This window comes from Sus scrofa, chromosome 1 (assembly GCF_054392235.1).
Source record: "Sus scrofa isolate SSC_HxYL_T2T_F1_AM1 chromosome 1, Sscrofa_HxYL_maternal_Yorkshire_Landrace_v2.0, whole genome shotgun sequence".
NCBI lineage: Eukaryota > Metazoa > Chordata > Mammalia > Artiodactyla > Suidae > Sus > Sus scrofa.
Window position 1 is genome coordinate 247,324,546 of NC_139383.1, and position 22,576 is coordinate 247,347,121.

The 22,576-nt window shown below is 45.1% G+C and overlaps 1 protein-coding gene across 2 annotated transcripts in view; it reads left to right on the forward strand.

The window, feature by feature from the left end:
• The first annotated feature begins 731 nt into the window (after positions 1–731).
• Positions 732–22,576, forward strand: part of NPR2 (natriuretic peptide receptor 2) — a 52,577-nt gene continuing 30,732 nt past the window's right edge. For both annotated transcript variants that reach the window (XM_084981741.1, XM_084981667.1), the window contains exon 1: positions 732–933. The gene's annotated coding sequence lies outside the window, so the exon portion shown is untranslated. The remainder of the gene's footprint in view (positions 934–22,576) is intronic.

Genomic DNA, 22,576 nt, shown 5'->3' on the forward strand with positions numbered 1-22,576 from the left:
CCAGTGGCTTCTGGCTGACTTTTTTAGAGGGCTACCCTTTCTCTCACCTCCCCACCATTCTTTCAGAAACAACTTCATCAGTCCACCTCAGACTCCCAGACCTCTTCCAAGAAGACAGCTTAGGTGGCTGGAGATGCAGACTGCATTTCACCTTCTCCCTAGTCAGGTCTGATACCCTTTCCATTTCAGAGGAGCACCAAGAGGAAAAAGAACACTCATGGAGGGCGTAGGGTGCCCTGATATAGGCTGGTGTGTGGAAGGCATGGCCTTGGATTGCTCTCAGCTGGAGCAGGTGGGTTAGAAGGCCTGACTAGCACAAGGGCCCAAAGATCTTGTTAGTGGTGGGGAGCTCAGGTGCTGCCCTTATAGGGGCACCAGCTGACACCCTTGGTGTTTGCCCCGTAGACTACCTTCTGTTCCTGCAAGTCGGTGCCAACCAGAGAGGGGGCGGACTGGAGTGAGGCGCTTAGAGAGCTTGAAGGTGATGGTGGCGAGGCTTTAGGCAGAGCGGGCTGAATGAGGAGGAGTGTGAGGTCATGGGACAGGGAGAGGGGAAAGGGACCCGCCTGTGATGAAGATGAGGTGATCTTACAGGGGCAGGCATAGGGGGCTTCTGGAAAGGAAGCCTGGGGCGGAGCCGGGCGTCCTCTCCCAGAAGGTGGGGCTGGGGGGTCGGCAAGGAGGTGTTGGTCGAACCCGCTTCTTGCAGGGCTGCTGGTGTGCGCGCGTGCGTGCGTCTGTAGAGCTTCTTGGGGCCAGAAGCCACGCTTGAGGGCGCGCGGGCGGGGAGGGGGCGGTTGGCGCGCGCTGCCCACGCGGGAACAGAAAAACATCCGCCGGAGGCCCGGCCGGGCGGCGCTCCAACCGAGCCGGGCAGGTGCGCGGCGAGGAAGTGAGCGCATTCCGACCCCCCGGCCGCCGGGCCCCCCTCCGGTGAGTCACTCACCGCCGACCCCCGCCCGTCGCGGCCGGATAGGAGGGGCGGCAGCGGCTCGGAGCCTTGGGGGCTCGAGCCCCGAGGGGAAGCGGGGTGGGGAGAACGCCCGAGAGATGGAGGGGCAGGGACCTGAGGGGTCCGGGCCCGCAGGCACAGGCACGAAACACCTTATGGTCGTCTACGGACCTCAGAGCTCGTGCCTGCACCAAGGCTGGCGGGCGAGCCCGGTAGAACATTAGCACTAGAGGGAGAGGGGTCCCAGGGCAAAAGCGGAGAGACCCCGAACGGGGAGGGGGGAGAAGTGTGGGGCTCTGGAGCCAGAGCTCTGGGTTGCAAGGGCTGCGCCAGTGTAGGCCTGGGCCAGCCAGAGCCTTGGCTGGAAAGAGCTTCCAGCGAGGTGGGAAGGGGGCCAATCCCCAGAGATAAGGTCTGTCGGAGGCCTGTGCCCGCGGAGAGTGAGGGATAAGTTAGGGAGTAGTGGGGATCGGTAGAGGGTAGGGCTCTGAGTACCGTGATGACTAGGTCGTTAAAGGCTTTGAATGCCGAGGTGAGGAAATCAGATTTGGCCTCACAGGTGGAACTGACGGTCTCTGGAGCAGGAAGAGTAGTGAGGAGCTTAAAGGCGAGGTTATCTGTGTCTAGCATTACTGCCAAAGGATCAGGCGTTGGTACTCTCGTTTTCATAGTCATTTGAAATGACTGTATTTATCAAAACGATGTAAGTAATTTCGTAGAATTTAAGAAATAGAAAAGCTGAAAAAGCTGATTCAGTATTTGATGTAAAAATTCGTGTTGTGGTGCAGCAGAAACGAATCTGACTAGTATCTGTGAGGATGTGAGTTCGATCCCAGGCCTCCATCTGCCACGGCTGTGAGCTGTGGTGAAGGTCGCAGTCGCAGCTTGGATCCTACATTGCTGTGGCTGTGCAGCTGTAGCTCCAGTTTGAGCCCTAGCCTGGGAACTTCCATATGCAGCAGGTGCAGCCCTAAAAAGCAAAAACAAAATAAAACCAACCCCCCCCAAAAAAAAACAAAACCCCAGAAAACCAAAGTGAGTCTATCAAAAAAAAAAAAAAAATCTGGTGATGGTTTAGGGGGTTAAGAAACCAACATAGTGCCTGTGAGGATGCAGTTCGGTCCCTGTTCTCTATCAGTCGGTTAATCGGCCCCTGTTGCCACAAACTGTTTGCACATGTGGCTGGGATCCCAGGTTGCTGTGGCTGTGGCGTAGGCGAGCAGCTGAATTTGACCCCTAGCCGGGAAACTTTCATATCCCGCAGGTGCGGCTGTAAAAAGAAGAAAAAGAGAACCAAAGTGAGGCTATCAAGATTAGTAATATGGAATTGAATCTTTTACTTTGTCTTGTTTTTGTGTTATTTTTCCCCTCGCCGAAGTATGGGAATCCTGTGTTCGTGCCTGGGTTCTATGTCAGTAGCATAGCAGTTTGCCTCTCCCTGATCTTAAGGGTTTTATTTGTAACCTTAATTTTTCTGTGCAGCCTTTTAAACTGCCTTATGTATTCTAAATCCGGTCAAACATTTCTTGGGGTGGAGGCATTAGGTTACAGTACACCAAGAAGTAACTCAGCTTTACCATATATGTTAGGTTTCTTAGTATCTTCTCTGGACATCGATGTAACTATACAGTTTCTGTATTTACCCTATGCTGATAAAAAGGGCTAAAGCTGTGTTATAGAAATACTATAAAAAGTGATTTATTAGTCTGATTTCGCTTCTGAAATGAACTCTACCCTGGTGTCTGGTCCTTGTGTCAGAAACTGACGCTAATTCTATCATGATCTTTTAAATTTATGTTATCTTGGACCAAAGGCAATTGCAAGGATTAGGATCACTATAATTTATTTTGGAAGATTCTTAAATTCTGCAGTTGCTTTTGGCTCCAAGTAAGAAAATCTGGGTCAGTTAATTTTTTTAAAAAGAAAATAATTTCCTACTTTGGGCCCTGTTGCTTTTTCTCCTGTGCTCTTTCAGCCCCAGCCCTCCCTTATTCCCAGTGGCCTTTGCCTTCATTCCTGCTTTGCTCCGCTGGGCATCTTTAGAGGAAAACTTCATTCACACCAACTTCCTCTACTATAAATTCTCTCCCTCCCCTCAACTCTGCAGGTCTCTTTGCCAGCATACACCACTGCTTCTTCATTGATTTTTTTTTTTTTAAGCCCTTTCTGGCTCCTTCCCATATGAAAATCTTCTCTTTTTCTCCCTTTCTCGTTGATAAGACCTCAGATTTTTTTAAAGGCTAGGCTTTATTTGTTCTGCCTGATCCACTTCTGTCTTCCCCTTATATCATCTTTTTCTTATTCTGGACTGTTTGTAAACTCTGTTCTGCTTGCTTTCAGCAAGGCTTCAACCTTCTCCTTGTAATTCAACATTCTTCCTCTAGGAGTTCCCTCATGACTCAGTGGGTTAAGGATCTGGCATTGTCACTGCTGTGGCTCTGGTTACAGCTGTGGTGCGGGTTTGATCCTTGGCCCAGGAACTTCCGCATGCCATGGACGTGGCCAAAAAAAGATCTTCTAGATATAGCAAAAGATGCTCATGTTTCCATTATTTTTCCTACAGAAAAAAGTTTTCATATTCACATCTACATCTACTTTAGTCTCTTTTCCCCAGTATTTTCCATCTAGAAGCATGACATGGTTGATATTGTAAAGTCTACTGAGTGACTGCTTAAGTTTGGTGGTGTGCTAAGCACTGCGTGGTGCATTTCATAATCCTGCCAGATTCCTGAGTACATACCAATAATAGATGTTATCACATATGTGTGCATGAATGTCCTCGTATACACATGCACACTGAAGTGCACAGATAATAGAACCATGATTCAGTGCATGAATATATATATATATATATACTCAGGATATTACATTATAATCAAGCCAGATCCCTTTTGGGGTGGAAGATGAGGATGGGTAAATTCATAGCAAGGATAGAAGGTTAGGAGACAATATCCTGTGGCATTCTCTATTTGGACAAGAAGGACAAGAGAGCATCATTCCTGTGGAGATGAAGAGGCCTTATTAAGGAGGCTAAATTTTAGGAGTTGAGGACGATGACTTGTAAGGCTGGTGAATGACAAGATGATGGGATGGAGGTGCCAGAGTCCCAAGAACATATAGTTGCTATACCTGAACAGCTCATATTCTTTCTGGCAGAGAATCTAAAAGACTGTTGTAGTACTGATTTCAGCTATAGTCAAATTTCCATTGATAACCTGCGTTGAAGTTTTCCTGCCTTGTCTCTGTACCAGTGGAACCATTCTTAACCAACTTAAAAAATTTTTTTCTTCTTACAAATTTTTACATTCATGGTAGCCTCCACCGCTAATAATTAACCCCCAGCTAACCACCATTAATTTTGACTGAATTTCTTATCTACTTATATGCTTTAATTTTTTTTCTGACTGCCCCACAGTCTGCTTGTGGTAGTAGTGACTTTTAAAATTACATTTATAACATTCACTTTTATGTCATTCGTAAATGGTTCTTTCTTTCTTTCTTTCTTTGTCTTTTTAGGGCCACCACAGCATTTGGAAGTTCCCAGGCTAGGGGTCAAGTTGGAGCTGCAGCTGCTGACCTAAACCACAGCCACAGCAACTCAGGAGCCAAGCCTCATCTGTGACCTACATCACAATTCACCGCAATGCCGAATCCTTAACCCACTGAGCGAGGCCAGGGATCGAACTCTCATTCTCATGGATCCTAGTCGGGTTCATTACCACCAAGCCACCACGGGAACTCCCATAAATTGCTCTTTTCTTAAAATCATAGACTCAAAGCTAGATACTTTGTTATCTCTGAGGTATGACCAGGTAGGTCTTTGCTTGACTGTCTCTACCGAATGGAATGGATTACTGCCAGCTGCAGTGGAGGTGGCTCATTCTACTGTCATCTAGCTTTAGGTACTAGAGGGTTGTTCAGCTGAAATCTGCCTTGCTCTAGCACATTTTCTCCCATAACTATTCTGTTCTTTGAAATAATACGGGAAAAAATGGACTTGTTTTTCAATGTGGCAGCTCTTTAAAGATTTGAAAAGAGCTTGTTTTTGGTTGGCTAAGCTTTTTTCTTTACTCCAGCACTGTCCAATAGAACTTTCTATGAAGATGGAAGTGTTCTTTTTTTTTTTTTTGGTCTTTTTGTCTTTTTGCCATTTCTTAGGCGGCTCCCGCAGCAATGGAGATTCCCAGGCTAGGGGTTGAATCGGAGCTGTAGCCACCGGCCTACACCACAGCCACAGCAACGTAGGATCTGAGCTGCATCTGTGACCTACACCACAGCTCACAGCAACGCCGGATCCTTAACCCACTGAGCAAGATCAGGGATCGAACCCTCAGCCTCATGGTTCCTAGTTGGATTCGGCAACCACTGAGCCACGACAGGAACTCCAGAAGTGTTCTTGACCTGTGCTGTCTTATCTGTAGCCACTAGCCACATGTGTATACTGAGTACTTGAAACGTGGTCCCTGTGACTGAGGAATAGAATTTAAAATTTTCGCTAATTTAGTTATTTTATTTTATTTTAATTTTTTGTCTTTTAGGGCCGCACCCGTGGTATTTGGGGTTTCTCAGGCTAGGGGGCCAATCAGAGCTGTAGCCACTGGCCTATGCCACAGCCACAGCAACTTGGGATCAAAGCTGCGTGTGCAACCTAAACCACATCTCATGGCAACACCGGATCCTTAACCCACTGAGTGAGGTCAGGGATCAAACCCGCAATCTCATGGATCCTAATCGGGTTTGCTAACTAACCGCTGAGCCACAATGGAACTCCTAATTTAGTTGTTTTACATTTAAATAGCCAAATGCAGTGAGTGACTCTTGTGTTAGTGCAGCTCAAATCTCTGGGAGTTAGTGCACTATCACATGGCTGTTAGTGTACAGCCAAAGGCTGCTCCAGAAATCCTACGGTCACCTCAGACCAAAAACGTTTGTAACTGGGTTCCTGATCTGTCTGGAGGCCAGTCTTACATATCACATCTAGGAAAAAAAAAAAAAAAAGACCCACAAATCCAACCCCCAAAAACCCATCATGTGAGTGATATCAGGTTTTTGTTTGTTTGTTTTTGTCTTTTTAGGGCCACACCTGCAGCCTATGGAGGTTCCCGGGCTAGGGAATAAGTCAGAGCTGTAGCTGCTGGCCTACATCACAGCCACAGCAGTGTGGGATCCCAAGCTGCATCTGCGACCTGCACCATAGCTCACGGCAACACCAGGTCCTTAACCCACTGAGCGAGGCCAGGAACCGAACCTGCATCCTCGGGGATGCTAGTCACATTCATTTCTGCTGATCAACGATGGGAACTCCTGATGTCAGTTTTTATTGGAAGTTTCTTAGAATGGGTAGAAATGGTTGTCTCTCATCTTCCATATCTCAAAAGCAATGCTTTAAAAAAAAAAAAACCCTCATGTAGTCTCTCTTTCCCTAGGGTCCCTAAATCTCCCTTCTTTCTCTCTCTCTCTCTCTCTCTCTTTTTTTTTTTTTTTTTTTTTTTTTTTTTTTTTGTCATTTTGCCATTTCTTGGGCTGCTCCCATGGCATATGGAGGTTCCCAGGCTAGGGTTGAATTGGAGCTGTAGCCGCCAGCCTACACCAGAGCCACAGCAACGCAGGATCCGAGCCACGTCTGCGACCTACACCACAGCTCATGGCAACGCCGGATCATTAATTAACCCACTGAGCAAGGCCAGGGATTGAACCTACAACCTCATGGTTCCTAGTTGGATTCATTAACCACTGAGCCATGATGGGTTACTCCTCTCCCTTCTCGTTTGCCTTCCTCCTCAGAAACATCGTAGCCCCTCCCTTTGAGCCTCAGTCCTCCATGCTCTTTCAGCACCAGCTCTACCCACTTCCCCTTGGAGAACGGTCCCTGGGTGAGCTCCTCGTCTTCCAACTCGCCTTCCCTTTCATTATCTCTGCTCAGTAAAACCAAGGAACTTTTTCTGGACCCATCTTCAGGGGGTGGTTAGGGCTAGAAGTTCATAAATAATTATATTTTTCCTTTCTTACATAATTCCTGACTTCCTTCTAGGGGTCCTGTCATTTTCTTCGCATTGCTGAAGAGTCTTTATTGAGCACTCTTGTGCAGAATCATCTCTAATGTATTCTTTTTTTTTTTTTTTTTTTTTGTCTTTTGGCCATTTCTAGGGCCGCTCCCTCGGCATATGGAGGTTCCCAGGCTAGGGGTCCAATTAGAGCTGTAGCTGCCAGCCACAGCCACAGCCACAGCAACTCCAGATCCGAGCAGGGATCCACAGCAACGTGGGATCCATGGCTCACGGCAATGCCGGAACCTTAACCCACTGAGCAAGGCCAGGGATCGAACCCACAACCTCATGGTTCCTAGTCGGATTCGTTAACCACTGAGCCACAACGGGAACTCCCTCTAATGTATTCTTTTCATTCCAGATCTGTTCTTGTTAAATTCTAAAGCTACTTCACAGTTCCTTTATTCATTTTCTTTTCTTTTTGTTTTTTTTTTTCCTTTTTTTGCTTATATGTTATTTTAATAGGTTGATCTTCTCTTTTCCAGTCTTCTGCATGTGGATGGGCTGCATCCACCAGGGGAGCAGCATCCATTCCCACCGTCGTCACCCAGTGCCTCGTCCTCCCTTGATTCCCTTCTCAGTTCACTGTTGTTGTCCATTCCTACCTTCCTTTCTTGTCTGTTGTTCTCATTTCCTCCTCATCCATATCTTTAATGACATTTACTATTTAAAAAAATATATATATTTTTGAGGTCTCAAGTTATTTTCAGAGGACCTCATCTAAGCCTCTGTACTGTGACTAAGTGTGTCTATAGCATTGATTCCTGTGTATTAGGGATGATGGGGTTGAAGGGCAGCCACCATGGCACTCATGTTTTGGGCTGGATAGTCCTTTGTTGCAAGGCAGTCCTGTGCACTGTAGGATGTTTAGCAGTGTCCCTGGTCTCTACCCACTACGTGTCAGAGGTATCCTCTCAGGTGTGACAGCCAAAAACTTCTCCAGGTATCGCTAAATGTCCCCTGGAGGGAGAATTCTGCCCCCTAGCACATTCAGAACTACTCTGCTAGAATATCAGCTTTCTAAAATTGGTAAATGGTTATACTTTTTTCCCCCCAACTGCTGATTTGCTGGCTTAGCTTGGGTTTTCAGAAGTGTGATCTTTGTCTTACTTGGTAGGAGGTAGCTTCTTAAAATTTCAGATTCCTGAGCTCATTTTAAACCTACTGAATCAGAAATGCTGGAAGTAGAATCAGGAAATCTGATTTTTATGATACTGCCCCCTGCCAACCTGATAATTCTTATGTCCTAGGCTTGACCCTCCTGTGGCCTAACTGTTGCATTACCCGCATTTTTGTTCTGCAAGTCTTCCTGGTGCTTCAGCTTTGCTTCCGCTCTTGGCCCCACCATGCCAACACAAATAGGAAGGCCTCAGGTTACTAGGACAACCGGGGCACAGGAAACTGTAAAGGCTCAGCACTCCTACAGGCATCACAGGGTGGATCTGCCAGCTTGCTTTCTCCTTAGGGACTCGGTCTTACTTCCTACTCCCCTTCCCTAAATCACCCAGTCCGGAAGGTACCCAGCCCCAAGTCCCAGACCCTCATTTTAGAGACCTGCTGGTGGCATATGGAATGGGTGGGATGAGGAATGGTGAATGAAGCTTTTTGACTAACATTGATATTCGAAGTCATCTTGGTGACAATTAAATTTTGTACCAGTGAGAATTACATTCCCCTGAGAGTTGATGAGATTACAAGCTTGACGTCAGGGTGCTTCCATTTACACTACAGATGCTCTGTTTCACTGGACCTTGAGTCTTCCATCTTTTGGGGTCCCTAGCTAGATATTTCCACAGTTTGCTTTGGGTTAAATGATTTAGCAGTCTACTCTGATACACAGGGACCAGCTAATGTTTAGTAAAAAAAAGTAATAGTTGCTAGATAATGAGTTTGCGTTCTATTTACACATTATTATAAAGCTAGTCATTTGTTTTAAAGATCATCTGATTTGATTGTCATTAAAGCCATGAATTGGTGCAGCTCTGCTTATACTTAAATGCCTAGAAAATGTTGAATTGATCCAGAACTGAAGCAGGCCACCTCTATTGAACGTTCCTGACAGGCCAGAGCAAGAGAGAATAAAGGGGGGGTAAGATAGACGTGATAGTTCCTCTCGAACAGTTGAAGTACTATCCTGTGGGAGAGGGGTGAGATTTACTCGGTTTAGCTTCAGAAGGCAGAATAAGGACCTTTATTTCAGATGACAGTGATGGAGGACAAATTTTGACTTAATAAGGTAGAGTGTTTGAATAGTCAGATTGGAATGAGCTTAATAGTTAGGCAGTAAATTATTTGTGACTGTATTGTTTATATAGAGGTTAGATGGCTACCTTTTTTTTTTTTAATTTTTTTTATTGTCTTATAGGGCCGCATCCACAGCATATGGAGGCTCTCAGTCTGGGGGTCAAATTGGAGCTGCAGCTGCCAACCTACCCCACAATCGCAGCAATATAGGATCCAAGCCATGTCTGTGACCTACACCACAGCTCACAGCAATGCCGTAGCCTTAACCCACTGAGCAAGGCCAGGGATCAAAGTCTGGTCTTCAGGGATACTAGTTGGGTTTGTTAACCACTGAGCCATGATGGGAACTCCTAGATTACATTTTGTTCAAGGTTTGGATGGTATTTTGGACATTAAATTGGATTTGACCTGTAGGGAGAAAGAGGCAAATTTATTAGAAGTCAATTAATCCTTTCCTATATGATTCTTTGGCAACTATTAAAGTCATTACTATTTTCCTAGCACCTCTGCCAAGTTTACCCCCCTTGAGTCATTGAATATTAGAGCTGGTAGTAGAGTCTTCAGAGGTTTTTCAATACCCTAGTCCTCCGGCAATTCTTTGGGAATGCCTCAGAGGTGGCTGAGAGGTGTAATGAGGGATAGCTGGGGCTCTGAGACAGAACAGTCTTTTTTTTTTCTTTTTTCTTTTTTGTCTTTTTAGGGCCACACTCACAACATATGGAGGTTCCCAGGCTAGGGGTCTAATCAGAGGTGTAGCTGCCGGCCTACACCACAGCCACAGCCACGCCAGATCCAAGCCTTGTCTGTGACCTATACCACAGCTCACGGCAATGCCAGATCCTTAACCTATTGAGCAAGGCCAGGGATTGAACCCACAATCTCGTGGTTCCTAGTTGGATTCATTTCCGCTGCACCACGATGGGAACTCCCTTGTTCCCCCATGTTCTTCATTTTATTGACAAGGAAACTGAGATATGGAGTGGGGGAGTGTCTTACCAAATGTCACAGAGCTAATAAATTTCAGAGTTGGAATTCAAATCTACTCTTTTATTTCCACTTGTTTCTTCCATTCTGTGGTCTACTTTCTTATAATTGAGTGTAAGTTTCTCTCCATTTTTCTGGCCACCACTGAACTAGTCTCCCTGCAGTCCAAGCTCTCCTTCTCCTGATCTATATTAGATACACTGTTGCCATGTTATTCTTTCTGAAACATTGTCTTCAGCATGAGATTTCCTGCTCAAGAACCTTCTCTGTTTTGCCTCTAAGGACTTTACAGCCTGACACATACATAGCGTTCTTAAGGATCCTTGTTCAGCTAGTTGAACTTGAGCCCATTCTATGGGTAATTAATGAAATATGTCATAGATTAACTGAATCTCACCCTACCCCTAGACTCCAACTTTGGCAGGATTTTTGTGTATATCGTTTTAATCTGGGATGATGAGAAGATACATAAGAAATAGGTAACAACTCATAAAGCAAGTCGCATAACAATATGTATAGTATAATCCAATTTATATGACATATACATGGATTTTTAAAAAAGCAAGAATGAAATGTATAGAAACTGGAAAAAATAACAGACATTAACTCTGATGAGGGGGATTGAGAAAGGATGGGGGACAGGGGAGAAAGCAGGGAGCTTAAAATACTCATTTCTCCACTGAAGAGAACTTCACAGGATGGAAGGGAAACCTGAGAAACCAGGCTTGGAACCGAAAGAGAAAGAATTGCCTGACTGCCTTGCCTGATTCCACTGTGCGTCGTTTCTTTGCCTCTTGCCTCTCTCTTTGAAAGAAATGAAGCCCCAGGAGATTATATGATTGGTCAAGTTTAAATCCAGGGCCGTCTATGGCAGTAGCAGGATATAGAGAGAAAGGATCTGGGGGAAGGAGCCGCTAGGGAAACTTCTTGGTTTCTGTCAAGGGAGGGCAAACATTTGATTTTACCCTCCTAAAAAGGCTGTACACAGGAGTTCCTGTTGTGGTGTAGTGGTTAACGAATCTGACTAGGAACCATAAGGCTGCAGGTTCGATCCCTGGCCTTGCTCAGTGGGTTAAGGATCCGGCGTTGCGTGAGCTGTGGTGTAGGTCGCAGATGCGGCTCGGATCCCGCGTTGCTGTGGCTACGGTGTAGACCGGTGGCTACAGCTCCAATTAGACCCCTAGCCTGGCAACTCCATATGCCGTGGGAGCGGCCCTAGAAAAGGTAAAAAGACAAAAAAAAAAAAAAAAAAAAAAAAGGCTGTACAGAGAGAGAGATACTTGCCTGAAAGGGTATCAAAGTCCTCTTAGGATGTTGGGAACTAGAAATGTCAAATGTCCATTGACTTCATCCCCCTCTCTCCACTTCTTACCTACACCTGGATGCCAGGCCTGCCTTTTCTTTTGGCTCAACCAAGCCCTCTGGTGTGGTTTCAGCCTTTACTAGGGATTGAGGGGCAATGAGTTAAGGGCACCTGGGAGAAGAGACGCGTGAGGTAGGGCAGGCAGAGAGGGACGTTAGCAGGTTTTACTGTGCTTGCACAGAAAGCCTCTTCTGTGCCTGACAGTTAAAAAATGATCATAGTAAACATTTGGGAGTCCAGTTACAAATAAAACCCTTATTCATCTGGTTATTCTAACAACTTGCTCCTCTGACGGTAGAGCCATAGGGAGTGTGTTATAGGGGGTATGGCCAGGGAGGCAGCCTCTTTGCCCTCTTTGGAAGTTCCAGACCCCAGTCCGATTATGTACCCAAAGTATTTTGTTTTCGCACAGTGGGATTTCTTTACTTTTTTTTTTTTTTTAAATGTTATGGCCACACCCTCTGCCTATGGAATTTCCTGGGCCAGGGACTGAATCCAAGCCACACCTGTGATGTATGCCACAGCTGTGGCAATGCCAGATCCTTTAACCACCTGTACCAGGCCAGGGATTATACCTGAGCCTCCACAGTGACCCAAGCCCCTGCAGTCGGATTCGCCTCTTCACTTTTTTCGTATGCATTTGTGGGCATGTGGAAGTTCCTAGGCCAGGGATTGAACCCATGCCACTGCAGTAACCAGTGCCACAGCAGTGACAATGCCAGATCCTTAACCCACTGAGCCACCAGGGAATTCTGGATTCTTTACCTTTGAAGCATTAACCTTCTGATTAAAAAAATACCTTTCTTCAACTCTTTTCATAGCTTAGGCCTGACCTCTGAAAAATTAACTGGAGTTAATTACAAGAGGATGTGCAAATTCATACTCTAACTTCTGCGGATTGGAAAACAAATTCACACTAGACAATGTCCTTGCTCCATGGAGTCCACATTTTAGTGAGGGAGACTGTGTTTTAGGAGTATCCATTTTTTGCATGGCAAAGTCAAGAAAATGTTGTTGCCTTTATCTGTGATTCCTCAACTGAAGGAAGTATTTCAGATCCTTGGCAATCTACTTAATCTTATTGTATGATAAAGCAGAAACTCTTTTTACAAAGCATCACTAGTCTGTAGAGACTGCATACAGCCACCTCTAATGGAGTATGGGAAGTGGTACAGCAATACAGGATGAAAAGTCATAGTAAGTGTCTCAAGCTTCTGGCACCACTGTGGTGTAGTGACTGGACTTAATGGTGGCCTTGAGCATGTGGGTGGATGATGGTGTCATTTACTGAGTAAGAGGACATTGGAGGTGGGAGGACATTTGGGGTGAAAGTCATGTGTCAGGTTTTGGACATAAGAGTTTGAAGTGCTCTGAAGGCCAACAAGTAAAGCAATCCAGGAAGCACCTGGATATCTTAATTTACAGCTGACAAAAGTGGACTGGTGGTTCATTCTTGGCATGTGGAAATGGTTATTGGAGTTGTGGGTATAGATATAATTATAGACAGAGGGCTGAGTGGCAAAAATCTGGAGTAGAGTCTCAAGAGAGAGGTAGCAAAGGAAGGGTCGGTAAGGGACTGAGAGAGAACTGCCAGGTGGTTTCAAGGAACCTGTCGTGTGGTGTCTCTGAAGATGTGTCACTCCATTTTGCCGTTGAGATGTGTCAGAGCATTTGGCTGGACTCCTGGTGGTGCTGAAGTGACCCTAATATTTAGTGGATGAATGGGCTACAAAAGACCAGAGGACACACCTAGAGCTCCCGGCCTATCTTAGTATCTCCCTAGTAACCCTGCATCCTTCTGTTGGTCAAATGTGAAAAAACCTTGGCGTTCCTGTCAAATCCGACTAGGAACCATGAGGTTGCGAGTTAGATCCCTGGCCTCGCTCAGTGGGTTAAGATCTGGCATTGCCATGAACTGTGGTGTGGGTCGCAGACGCGGCTCGGATCCCGTGTTGCTGTGGCTGTGGTGTAGGCCAGTGGCTACAGCTCCGATTCAACCCCTAGCCTGGGAACCTCCATATGCTGTTCCCCCGGCCCTAGAAAAGGCAAAAAGACAGAAAAGAAAAAAAAAAAAAAGAAAAGAAAAGAAAATACCTGGACTTAGAGGCTCCGAGGAAGGAAATGGTTCCACACAGCTGTATTATCTACAAGGCTCTGCCTTTAACCTGGTGAGGATCACAGCGAATCCCAGTCCACAGCTTTCGTTGCATTCTTATCACTTCCTAGACGTGTATCCTCACCATTCTTTTCCCTATCTTTGCTACTCTGATTCTGATGCCCAGTTGGTTCCCTCAGTTCGTGATCTTTGGGTTAGTTGACCAGCTCCCCTTTTCTGAGGAGCTGCTTCTGTATGTACTAACAACCCCTCTGCTTGGCTGGCAAGCCCCAGGAGCTGCCTCCTTATGCACCCCTAATAAGCAGTCAGCACAGAGCACAGCCCGTTTTATAGGCCTAGGTAGCAGAGGCCTCCTTTACCCCTTCTAGAGTGTTAGTGGCTCTCGGCCTTGGAAGTTCTCCCCAGTCATCTCCTTCTCTTCTGTTTTACTCAGCTATTCCTGGCTAGATGTTCAATGGGTCTACCTTTCAGTGAAGCTTGGCTTTTATATCTACTCTTCTGGGCCAGTATCTGGGCCTAGTTTTGTTCATGGCCTTAAGGCCTTTATTGCTTTGTCTTTCTAGGGCTGCACTCACGGCATATGGAGGTTCCCAGGCTAGGGGTCTAATCAGAGCTGTAGCCACCGGCCTACACCACAGCCACAGCAACGTAGGATCCGAGCCGCATCTGCAACCTACACCTCAGCTCACGGCAATGCCCGATCCTTAACCCACTGAGCAAGGCTAGGGATTGAACCTGCAACCTCATGGTTCCTAGTCGGATTCGTTAACCACTGCGCCACAACGGGAACTCCGGCCTTAAATCTTTTAATGGCTTTTCCTGTGGAGTAATAGTCTGTGGAACTTTCTACCATGTGCTTTCTTTCATTTCAGGATTAGTTAAAAATTAGCCCCCAATCGCTCTCTTCCTATTCCAAAAGTCTGCAACTTTTATGTTCCATATGCTGGGTCTGAGGAATGCCTATAGCCCTTAGCTTATTTCAGGACATATGATTAACATACCCTGGGTCTAAATAATGAATTTTCAAACCCAGTGGTGGCTTATCATTTCTATATAGAAGCTTAAGGGCAGAAATCTGATTGGAAGGAGAGAGAGGCAGTTAGAAGATCTGTCTTGAAGCTGAGCACAGAAGAACAATGTGATCAGCTGACCGCCAGAGAACTAAAAAACACAGGTGTGGTTCAAAAGAAAATTTACTTTGTTCATATAAGTGAGTTCTGCAAATGTAGACTCTAAGGCCTTTAAAAAATTCTTTTTCTGGCTAATTATTTCATTGACTTAATTCCTTCCTTCCCAAACCAGGTATGATATGATTAACCAGAGAATTTTAATCATGCGCTTTGTTGACTTTTTCAATTTATGTGTTTTTATTTGGTTTACTTTATGGGAAGAGGGAAGGAGTTTACTGCTATTGATGCCAACAGCTCTTCCTCACATCCTCCAAGCAGTCTTTTCCTTGGTGAGTTGTACTGTAAAATTCTAATCATTACTGTTGTGCAATATCAAAATGCCTTCTATATGTATCAATGACAGCACTCATGCCCACGCACAGGGAAACAAGGTCATGTTCCACCTGAGATCATCCCCATTGAGGTGACAGACGATGCCGTGACTGTGGGTGAACTCACCAAGGAAGTGAGTGTGGGAAGAGGAATGCAGAAAACGGAGGACCAGAGCATGGGGGGGAAAGGCCATGGTTCAGAGGAGGAAGAGGATCTGCCCTGGGGAGCGATCAGTGACGCTGAGATGGAAGGGTAACTAGGAGGATAAGCTGTGGTGGAAGCCATGGTTAAGAGTTAAGGAGTTCCTGTTGCAGCTCAGTGGGTTAAGAATCCAACTGGTATCCATGAGGATGTGGGTTTGATCCCTGGGCCTGCTCAGTGGGTTAAGGATCTGGCATTGCTGTGAGCTGCAGTGGAGGTCGCAGACATGGCTCGGATCTAGTGTTACTGTGGCTATGGCGTCGGCCGGCAACTGTAGCTCCAGTTCAACCCCTAGCCTGGGAACCTCCACGTGCCACAGATGCAGCCCTATAATGCCACAGATGAAGCCCTAAAAGGAAAGAAAGGAAGGAAGGAAGAAAGAAAGAAAAAAAGAAAGAAAGAAAAGGAGGGTTAAGAAAGAGAGGAAGGCGATTGTTGATAGCATCAAATGTGTTTGAGGTATAAAGGAGGAAATTCCTGTCATCTGTAAAGTAGGTACTTCACTGGGTTCTTCCTCTTCTCAATCATTTATAAAAATTTTATGCTAGACTATTCAGTTTTATTCAATAAATATTTATTGAGCTGCATTCTAACTGTATAGGGGTTGTAGGAAAGAGTTATAAAGTAATAAGTGTTTATAAACGAATATACTGGTTAATTTATACACAAAACTCCATCAGTTTTGGCTGGTATATTTGGTAAATGGGAACTACAGATCCTTTTCAGTGACATTAAAAAAAAAAATTCCTTCATCCCCATGATACCTTTTTTCCTTTTCTTTCCTTTTCTTTTTTGTTTTTTAGAGCCGCACTCACAGCATATGGAAGTTCTCAGGCTAGGGGTCTAGTCGAAGCTACAGCTTCTGGCCTACACCACAGCCATAGCAACGCCGGGTCCTTAACCCACTGAATGAGGCCAGGGATTGAACCGGCATCCTCATGGATACTAGTCAGATTTGTTGCCACTGAGCCACGACGGAAATGCTCCCGTGATACCTTTTCTAAGAAAGACAACCCTTATCTAATTTTTTCTTATTATAAATAAGCAATACACAATCATTGAAAATACAGTTATATATGAAATTCAAATTCATATTATCTCCAAAGGATAGCCATCCTCAACATTTTGATTTCTACAATTCCAGGTTTCTACCATGTCTGTATGTGTGTGTGTGTTAACTGGGCTTATTCCATGCATTTTTCTTTTCTTTTTTCTTTCTTTTTTTTTTTTTTTTTTTTTTTTTTTGTCTTTTTGCCATTTCTTGGGCCGCTCCCTCAGCATATGGAGATTCCCAGGCTAGGGGTCTAATCGGAGCTGTAGCCACGGGCCTACGCCAGAGCCACAACAACACGGGATCCGAGCCACATCTGCCACCTACGCCACAGCTCACGGCAACGCTGGATCCTTAACCCACTGAGCAAGGGCAGGGATCGAACCTGCAACCTCATGGTTCCTAGTCAGATTCGTTAACCACTGTGCCATGACGCGAACTCCTCCATGCATTTTTCAACTTTCTGTTTTCACTTAATGATGCATGATGAACAATTTTTGATATCATACATCTCTGAAACAATGTTTGGATGTTAATATATGAGCATAACATAATTTAATTAAGTCCCATTATTAGAAACTTGGGTCTTTCCTAACTTTTCATTGTTATAAGCAGTGCTGTGTTGAATGCCTTTGAAGCTAAATCTCTAATTGTTTTCTTTAGCTAAATTTTTCCCCCCTGCTTTTTAGGGCTGCACCCATGGCATATGGAAATTCCCAGGCTAGAGGTCAAATCAGAGCTACAGCTGCCAGCCTACGCCACAGCCACGGCAACCCAGGATCTGAGCCAAGTCTGCAACCTATACCACAGCTCATGGCAACACCAGAGCCTTAAACCACTGAACGAGGCCAGGGATCAAACCCACATCCTCATGAATCCTAATTAGGTTCGTTAACTGCTGAGCCATGAAGGAAACTCCCTCATTAGCTAAATTCTTAAAATGGAATTATTGGGTTAATGGTAAAAATATTTTAAAGGCGTTTGATGAAAATTACCAACTTTCTCCTAAAGTTGTACCAGATTGTACAGTGTAGAGAGTACCATTTTCCTGCACGCTTACTAGCATTAGATATTATTTCTAAAAATCTTTTTTAGGAGTTCCTGTCATGGTTCAGTGGCTGACAAATCCAACTAGGAACCATGAGGTTGCGGGTTCGATCCCTGGCCTCACTCAGTGGGTTAAGGATCCGGCATTGCCGTGAGCTGTGGTGTAGGTCGCAGATGTGGCTCGGATCCCACGTTGCTGTGGCTGTGGTGTAGGCCGGCAGATACAGCTCCGATTTGACCCCTAGCCTGGGAACCTCCATATGCTGAGGGTGCTGCTCTAGAAAAGACAAAAATAAATAAATAGGAGTTCCCGTCATGGCACAGTGGTTAACGAATCCAACTGGGAACCATGAGGTTGCGGGTTTGGTCCCTGCCCTTGCTCAGTGGGTTAACGATCCGGCGTTGCTGTGAGCTGTGGTGTAGGTTGCAGACGTGGCTCGGATCCCGCGTTGCTGTGGCTCTGGCGTAGGCCTGCAGCTACAGCTCCGATTAGACCCCTAGCCTGGGAACCTCCACATGCTGCGGGAGCGGCCCAAGAAATAGCAAAAAGACAAAAAATAAAATAAATAAATAAATAAATAAATAAATAGAAATCTTTTTTATAATTGAAAAAATAGTTTTTCATTGTTATTTCAATTTATAGCCACTTTAAGAAAATATATATACATACATATATATATACACACACATATATATATTTACTGGTGGGAAATACTTATTCTTTGAAGAAAAATTTTATTAAAACAGCTAAAAATTATCCTAAATTGGTTTAACAAGGTGAATGATCAATCTGGATAGTACTCTTTTGGATTGAAGGTAGACATGACCCTGAAGTGGCTATATCCCAGTTCTCTTTCTAACTAACTGGGTAAGTCTTAGGCAACTGGTTAATGTCTCTAGGCCTCAGAGTCTTTACCAAATGAGGACTATCATAGGACTTGTCTTAGAAGGTTGTTAGATTAAATGGGGCACTAGATGCAAAACTCATAGCCAGGTAGTTGGCATATGGCACAGAATAAATATTAGCAGTAGTTATTGATGAGTCTGATTTTCTCATTTTCTTTTATTTTTATTGTTTTTTGTCTTTTGTCTTTTTAGGGCCGCACCCACAACATATGGAGGTTCCCAGGCTAGGGGTCTAATTGGAGGTGTAGCAGCTGGCCTACACCACAGCCACAGTAACTTGGGATACAAGCCACGTCTGAGACCTGCACCACGCTCACGGCAACGCCAGATCCTTAACCCACTGAGTGAGGCCAGAGATCAAACCTGCAACCTCATGGTTACTAGTCTGGTTGGTTAACCACTGAGCTGCAACAGGAACTCTGAGTCTGATTTTCCTGTGTGACTCTCAAACTCATTGAAGGCAGAATAAAAAATGGAGTTTCAGAAACTCCCTGGTGGCTAGGTGGGTTAAGGTTTAGGCAGTTGTCACTGCTGTGGCATGGGTTTGATCTCTGGCCCAGGAACTTCCACATTTTGGGTACAGCCAAAACAGAAAAATAAAATAGGAAAATGAATACAATAAAGTAAAATATAAACCAACCCAGACTGAAAAAAAAAAAAAAGTGGAGTTTCAGAAACAGTTTTTGTTGTGTTTGTTTTTTGCTTCTTAGGGCCGTACCTGCAGCATGTGGAACTTCCCAGGCTAGAGGTCGAATCACAGCTATAGCCACCGGCCTACATCACAGCCACAGCAACACTGGATCAGGCCATGTCTGCGACCTACACCACAGCTCCTGGCAATGCTGGATCCTTAACCCACTGAGTGGGGCTAGAGATCAAACCTGCGTCCTCATGGATACTAGTCAGGTTCGTTACCGCTGTGCCACAACAAGAATTCCCCAGAAAGTTTTTTAAAGGCATCTTCTTGGGAGTGATCTGAAGGCTACTGTAGGTGTTAAGGGGGTCCAGTGATGTATAAAACATATCTTCTGTTTCCAGGTAGCTTACTGCCTCCCAGGAAGCGAGAGGTGTGCCCACATTACTCTAATAGGAGGCAGAAAGCGAAAGCCTCATAGAAGAGATTATTAGATAGTGTGCTGGGAGGGTTCAGGTAAGAGATAATTCTCTAACAGCTGGCAGTATTTTTTTTTTTTTTTTTTGGTCTTTCTGCCATTTCCTGGGCCGCTCCCGCGGCATATGGAGGTTCCCAGACTAGGGGTCCAATTGGAGCTGTAGCCACTGGCCTACGCCAGAGCCACAGCAACACAGGATCTGAGCCGTGTCTGCAACCTACACCACAGCTCATGGCAACGCCGGATCCTTAACCCAATGAGCAAGGCCAGGGATCAAACCTGAAACCTCATGCTTCCTAGACAGATGCGTTAACCGCTGAGTCACGACGGGAACTCCCAGCTGGCAGTATTTGAACCAGACCTTAAAAGATGGCTAGGGTTAAGGTCGAATGTGTCAGATGTGGGGTGGGTGTGGGGCGGGTTTTCTTGGCAGAAGAACACCTGGGCATGAAGGCAAGTAAAGCTGGAGATAGAAACTTGGGCATTATCAACCTCTGCCACTGGCTCAAATCGTGGAAGTGAATAAATGTGTTAATTGGTACAATTGCACAGTCACAGGCTTGGAAGTACAGCGATTTTAACTTTTGTTTTTAGAAGTGACATCCCTCCCTCTCCACTGATAGAAGAAAACTTAACATTATACATTTTAGGTATATTTTATCCAATCCAGTGATGTGTGTGTATTGGGGGTGGGGTGTGGATGTGAAAACTAAGATTCGTAACTCTCAGGGCAATTCAACACTCCATCCCTCCATCTCTGGGCTTTCTACCAGTTTAGTACTGCCCTTCAGAACTGCTTTCCAGGATATAAGCCAGGCACCTGCAGGAGAGGCTCGTATCGTTGTTTCAGGTCTCATCTTGGCCATTTCCTCTCTCTGCAGCAGCTTCTTGTGTTCTCCTCTAAGGTTCTAAGATGATGATGGCCAGTGGTAGTTTTGATGGAAGGTGCATCAATGAGACACATTGCTGTCTTCCTCACCACCAGCAGGTGACCTCTGCATATTCTCTTGCTTTTCCAGAGGCTCAGATCTGGCCTTGCTGTGGCTGTGGTGTAGACCGGCACTGTAGCTCCAATTTGACCCCTAGCCTGGGAGCCTTCATATGCCATGAGTGCAACCCTAAAAAGCAAAAAAAAAAAAAAAAAAAAAACCCAAACAAAAAACAAAACAACAACAACAGCAAAAAGAAAAGAAAACAAAGAAAGAAGGAAAGTGAAGGAAGAGCTGGGAAGCCATTCAGGGGAAGGTGAGGCAATCCAGAGATTAGCAATAGCTGGAATTTTCTCTTTCCTAGGCTGAAGGAGTGAGCATAAGTTAGAAGCCAAAACTTCAGAGCACCTGCCTGAAGGCAGCCAAGGGACTCTACAGCTTCTGTAGGACATGAGGGGCAACGGGACGGACTACGTTTGTTCCACGCTGTCTTCCATTCTCCTGTCAGTGCCTCTTGGTGACTGGATGCAGCAGGGACTCTGGGAGCTAAGGGCTCAGCCTGTGAGTATCAGCCTCACTGAAGGTCCCAGGCTAGGGGTCGAATCACAGCTGTAGCTGCCAGCTTACACCACAGCCACAGCAACATGGGATCCAAGCCGTGTCTGCGACCTACACTACAGCTCATGGCAGTGCTGGATCCCCAACCCACTGAGTGAGGCCAGGGATCAAACCCACATCCTCATGGATGTTAGTCAGATTTGTTTCCAATGCGCCACAACTGGAACTCCAAATTTAACAGTTTTTAAACTCTTGTTTGTTCATGTATCACCGACTGGCTCCTCATCTTAGACTTTTCAGTGAGGAGATGAAAACCTTTACATAGTCATTATGAAAACAAGCAAACTCATTCTTTTAAAACTTTTCATCTTTCCAGTCTATGACCTCATACTGTTGACAGTGGGGTCTAGTTCCTTTTTGGGTAGGAAATATCTGTAATAATTACCATAATAATTAACATTTTCACAGTGCCTTGCAATGTATGAAGTACCTTTACATTTATTTTCATTGTAAGTAGGTTTTAATTTGGGGATCCTAGAATCTGTTGGACCTCTGTCAGATTAACATAAAGCTTAGTGTTGAAAGATAAGCCTCAAGGACCTTTTCTCGTTTTCTTCTGACTCGCAAAGGGTGGGCAACCTTCTCTCTCCTTTTTGCTGGTTTAGTTACTCTCAGCGGTTGGTAGGAGATGTTCTCAGCTGCCATTTGGTGGGAGAGGCTGGCATCACATTACTGCTCCATTTTTCTCTCTCGGACCTAGCAGGTGTTTGACGACAGTGACCGTTCATCTACTCCCATGGAGTTTTTGCGGTCATACATAGCACACCTATTGTTTTTAGAGCCCTGTTCTCATTCAAATATGTGTAGATGTACAGTGACCCTTGAACGATGTGCGAGTTAGGGGCACCGACTTCCAGGCAGTTGAAAATTCACACATAACTGGTAGAGTTGGCCCTCCATGTGTGGTTCCTCATTGGCAGATTCAACTGCTCATGTAATAGTGTAGTACTTATTTAGTTGAAAAACAATTCACATATAAGTAGATATCTTAGCATGATACTGAAAAGTAAATTGATAGTGTTAAGCAACCAGAATGGTTTGGATGACACATTTCATTCAGAAAACTGGTATCTGGCATGGAGTGCTTCTGGAGGCATGCATGTCTCCAAATGTCTGACTTTCCAGGATTTGCTTTATCTGTAGAAATATCACTCCTTCCTCCTATGTATACAGCAATGGCCTCTTACCTCCTGCTTGCTTTCTCTGAGCCTAAGACTTGCTAAACTGGGGTCCTTTGGTCCCTTCATGAGTCTCAGGAAATCCTGGATTCTTGTGTCCCCAAGATGATATGCAAAATTTATATATATATAAATTTATATAATATATATATTTTTTGGGGGGGGATGAGGAGAGAAAGTGTCCATGGGTTTCATTCAGTGTTCTACCCCCAGTCTGTCTCTGTCTTCTTTCTTTTTTTCTTTCTTTCTTTCTTTTTTTTTTTTTTTTTAGGGCCTCATGTGCGGCATATGAAGTTCCCAGGCTAGGGGTCGAATCAGAGCTATGG